The sequence below is a fragment of the Lutzomyia longipalpis genome, chromosome 1, assembly GCF_024334085.1.
Source record: "Lutzomyia longipalpis isolate SR_M1_2022 chromosome 1, ASM2433408v1".
NCBI lineage: Eukaryota > Metazoa > Arthropoda > Insecta > Diptera > Psychodidae > Lutzomyia > Lutzomyia longipalpis.
This window is the reverse complement of record NC_074707.1, coordinates 10,498,951-10,504,555: the sequence shown is the minus strand read 5'-3', so window position 1 is coordinate 10,504,555 and position 5,605 is coordinate 10,498,951.

Sequence of the window (5,605 nt, the reverse complement as noted above, 5' to 3'; positions counted from 1 at the left end):
CATTGTGCTCAAAAAGAATTCAATTGGAAAGTTTGAAAGATATATTTTCCTTTGAATCAAGTAATTTATTATCTAATCTAGTTGCTGATCTGGGCCGGAGGTTGGCGAGGGATCGCCAAGGATGGAGAGCGCTGTTGAAGAAGGCCGAGTCCCTTAATGGGACGTGAGACTGGATCAATTCCCGTAGGAAACCAGTCTCAAGCCATTTAAAGAAGAAGAAGAAGAATTTATTATCTAACAAATTCTCTAAGGTAGGTAATCAAAAGCTCGTTTCTTTAGTTCTTAATACAAGCATAAAATGTATTATATATAGTCTGTTTAAAATATATATATATTTTTATGCATTTCGAATTTTCTCAGAAAAACTAAAAGTTTAAAAGATGGGAATATGTTAAAAAATGTTTTATTTGAAATTAAAATACCCCCAGAAATTATTTAAAATTTATTCCGCCCCCATGAATTCTTACGATCCTAAAACTAACCTAACAATTTTAATTAAACAAAATTGAAATTATTATATTTCACTAAATCCAGAAGTTTAGTTGTTTCATAGTTACGGAAGCATCAGCAAGGGACCATTGAACTTGCAAGCTTGAAGGCATAATTTTGCTAAAATGCCATGAGACAAGAGGATTTTGCGATGCTCCTTTATACCTTTTACATTGTCAAGGGCATCAAAGATGAATAACATGAGCTGAGCAGCACATACATAGCACCCCGAGGCAGTTTATTGAATCTCAGGAGTATCAGGCAAAAGGAGGCAAATGTGAGCGCAGCCAAGAGTGTAATAAATTAAAAGGAAACAATTAATTAAATTCCTCTTCGTATAGCAAACGCATGCAGATACACCATTATCGGTCGAGGAGGCAACGCAAAATTAATCAGACGATGTGCTCCCGTTCTATTGACAGAATCTAATTAATTATTACCTAACCAATAGATTCTCTCAGGTGAATTGTATTATAGCAATTTCTTTTTCTCCCGATAAATTACTTTCCTCCCAGAACAATCTCAAACAACAAAATTTATTTCAAAATAACTATATATGAATAAACTGTAGGTATGCAGTTTGCACAGAGAAAACTTTAAAACTCCCATTGAAGTTTCAAGCTTTGGTAATTTCTCTTATTGAGTTCAGAGAGATAGATTTGTGGGAATTGATTATCCAAATCAGAATTTATGCTTTGTTAGGGGGAAATTGGTTTGTGTAAAATTATTGTTAATCCTCGAGAGGTTTAGAGGTTTGTTTCATCTGTCCCTCTGAATGTTTTTCCAACCCCCATCACTGAAGGTCAGTTGAATTTACCCAACTTTGAATTTAGCCCCATAGAATTTCCCCAAAATTTTCCCTCAATAAATCATCCGAGTCTTTTTAGTAACAAGCCAAATCCCAGTTTGAAAAAGTCAAAGTTTTATCAACAAGCTTTTTACACAAATTCCACCAACTATAAATTCAAATTGCTGACAAGGGAAGGTTATACATTTAAGAGTACGGATTGGCTTGAAATTTTCACCAAATATTCTTTACAATGTATAAAAACCCTGTGCCAAGGGTTTTTTTCTACAGATCCGTAGTTTAATAGTTATAATTAATTAAATTTTCCCATATAAAATTCATTTTGGGAGAGCAAAGCGCTGGAGAGAAACGCAAGAGAGAGAACTGCGCGCGCGTCTGTGTGAGTGAGTAGTGGTAAGTAGCGAGCGCACGGGCAAAGAACTGCTCACCACTACTCACTCACACAGACGCGCGCGCAGTTCGCTCTCTTGCGTTTCTCTCCAGCGCTTTGCTCTCCCAAAATGAATTTTATATGGGAAAATTTAATTAATTATAACTATTAAACTACGGATCTGTAGAAAAAAACCCTTGGCACAGGGTTTTTATACATTGTAAAGAATATTTGGTGAAAATTTCAAGCCATTCCGTACTCTTAAATGTATAACCTTCCCTTGTGAGAGAGAGAGAGAGGGCTTGAGTGAAACATTGCGGAAGTCCATGGAGAGATGAGAAAATGGACCGGGTCCATTGTGTAACATCTCCAGGGATTCACTCGGACCCTAATTGTGCCGTAAAAATTCAATTGGGGGTTATACTTTGTGAACTCACAGAGGGCGAAAGTTAGGTAAATGAGGGTGTACTTTACAAAATGATAACTTTTACCACAAACCACCAACCTCGGTGGTTGATGGGTGCAGCAAATGATGCGACATCCTCAACTCCTTTCCATTTCCCGGTGAATTTCCCATCGTGACTTTAGATGGGGCTTCCCGGGGCGGATGCAGCTACATATATCATGACAGGAACAAATGCATGGCTTACATGTGAAAATCATGTGTCTGGAAAAAGGGAAAATTCCACATTGGTTGATTCTTACATGAACGTTATCACTGAGAGAAAATTTTTCGTGAGAAAATTCTAAAATGATTTTTTGCAAGAATATTTCATGTCGTCATTCATATTTCATAAATAAATATGAATCAACCGCCCCTTGGTCAGTGTTCTTGAGAATTTATAAAAGAAAATGAATTTTCTTACATGAAATTCAAAAAAAAAATCTGACTCAATGGAAATTTATAACTCGTAAATTTTATATAGCGAATGCAATGCAGGTGGAAGAGAACAATAAATATTGCATTAATATTTATCAAAATTCTGATTTCTTTTTCCTCTCAGTGATATTTTCGTGGAAAATACTCCATTTTCACCAGAGTGTGAATTATTCAGTTTTCAACGGAATAGAAGTGGTATGCTTTTTGCACCATGGTCACCCACATTTTTGGGTGAGGGCGTTGTTCGTATTTCGGGGCGAATAATAAAAGTATGATGGGTGGAAAATTTTACACATCTACTTTTCACCACTCAACCCCCGCGGGCCCAGGGTGAAGCAATAAAATTTCTGTCTAACGTGTGATAAGACGGAATCCTGTAGGGGATGGTGACCCCATTTTAATGACACTTTCAACCCACGACCACACTGCCAAAATTCAAACCTATTTTATAACCATGTGTGTGGGATGATTTTCAACTCTGAAACATGAAACTTACCCTTCCTCGTCCGGCTTGTAGGGAAAAATATCACATATGTCCATCAGGAGGGAATAACCTTGCAAAGGCGGGTATCCTTCGACTCGTGCCGCCGGGAGAAGTACTATATGCGGTGCAGAACTGCCAGACAATCTAATCATCCTCGGAGGCATGCAAATGTGCCCATTTTCCGGGGTTTTCCATTAAACATTTCACCTCGGCATCTTTCTACACTTTTAGCCCTTTTCCCATCATCATCCTCCTCCTCCCCTACCTTCCCCTTCGCCCCTGCTATATATACATCTCCTCGGGCAGGAATTCTCTGCTCTTTTTTTCTCCTTTCCACTCAACATAGCATGAACATCAAAATGCGGCAATATTCGGTTTTGATGTGCCATAAAATAGGAAATTATACATTTGCGTCTCTATCTACTCTCACACTGACATCACCCACACACTATATAAAAGTTGGAATAGGGCTATAAAATTGCCAGAAAACATATTCACTTTAATTGCTCCTTTCTCTACATCCATTACATCATGGAGAACATGCGACAATTCGCTTTCGTTCTACTTTCAATACCACCCCGTTGAATACCGCATGCTCTTCGATCCACTCATCGTACTGCTTTAATTACTCTAAGAGCTACCTTGCAAGTTAGGTCACGTAGAAAATTGCTTTATGTGTTAGAATTCTACGTGGAAGGCATGGTGGCGTAATTTTCGAACTTGAGGTTAGATTTCTGAGCTGTCCACGTGCTAGAACGTTAGAACTAGCGTTAGAACATATATTTTTTTTTTAACTACAGAACAAAGTTAGGCTATTAAATAACCTTTCTAATTGTACCAAACTTGGAAAGATTTAATTAATTTAAATATGACTTTTTTCAATCCTTCTGGAAGAAAACTTGGTGGTCGCAATTGGGCCACGTTTCCCTATATTTTTTGAGAAATATTTAAAAAATTATTACGGAAAATGTAAATACCAGGGTAAAAATATAAATAAAATATTAGATACCGTAAAATGGGGTGAATAGAATCAGTTTTCAACTTTGAGAGGCTGTAACTAAAAAACTATTTGAGCTAGACCTATGAAATAAAAGCGAAATTATGGGTCTTCCCTTCTACTTTAAGGATACTATTTCACTTTTTCACGGTATATTGCTCCTTTTCGTTAATTTAAAAAAAATAGTCCTGATTCTATTCACCCCACCTTGGGGTGAATGGGATCACCTATTTTATTTGCGATTTTTAAGTGGAAAATCACTAATTATTGTAAGAAAAATTATTTTTAGTTAATGTCAATTTAATTTTTAACCAGTTTAGCCAGGCTTTGAGCGAATTGGTTATCCTTAATCGCTTAAGGACCAATAAAACGTTATCGTCCCATAGATTCGTTTTTGAAAATGCCTAATTTTGACATGTTAATTATTTATTCAGCCAAAAATAATGCAGAACTAAGTTTTAATGGCAACTGAACATTTTTAAATCACAAAAGGACATCTTTGAGGACTAAGAGCATTAAAAAGGACGAAAAACCGAAAATTCCAAAATCGGGATTTTTGGTAAAAAATGTCATACTAGAGCTTAAAAGAATCTCCAAAATATTTTTTTCACGCCATTCTGGAATTCTTACGATCCTTAGGCAGTTAAGGATCGAAGGGCGACATTTTTAATTATAGCTTGTTCTTGAAAATGGCACGAGTTCAACCCTTAAGGACCATAAGATACCCCAAAATTTATTTTTTTTTATTCCACCCGCTGAAATCCTTATAGTCTTTAAGGTTAAAACTCATGCCATTTTCGTAAATAAGCTGTAGAAAATGTCCAATCAGTCCTTAACTTCTTAAGGACCACAAGGATTCTGGAATGGCGTGAAAAAAAATTTTGGAAGTTTATTTGAGCTCAAATAAGACATTTTTGGCCGTTTCGTTTTTCTTGATCCTATGAGTCCTTGGGGATGTCCTGTGATTTCAAAATTTGCAATGATCATTAAGAGACATAGTTCTGCATTATTTTTAGCTAAAAATAAAGATTAACTAGCTAAAAAAAGAAATTTTTAAAATCGAGATATTTGCGAAAACGTTCAATCGGTCCTAAAAGGGTTAAAGGATTAAGGGTTAAGGGATAAATCTTCAGATTTAACATTCTTCTTGCTTCTACATCTCATATCTTATCTCATTTTTTAGCACATTAGTCAAATAATCATTTTAAAAGCCCCTTGAAGTATGCAAAATAGTGATCCTATTCACCCCAAATTTTTAAATTAAGTGATATGAAATCAAAAAAGCGCAAAAAAAAGGAAAAATAATTTTTTTCTGTAAAATGTCTTTACTAATCTCTTTTCTTGGATAAAAAGAGCGTTGAATGGCAGTAGAATTATACCTTTAGAACTTTCGTACTTTTCAGAACAAGTAAAGTTATATGGGTCAACCAATTTAGGGTAAAATACAGCATTTTTTAAAATTTAAAAAATGTAAGAAAAATTTTTTTTAAAAAAATTCTAATATTTACTAACTAACTCTATATAGTCTAATGTTTCTTTCGGTGGTATGATTTCAAAATTAAAAAACATATTTTGGT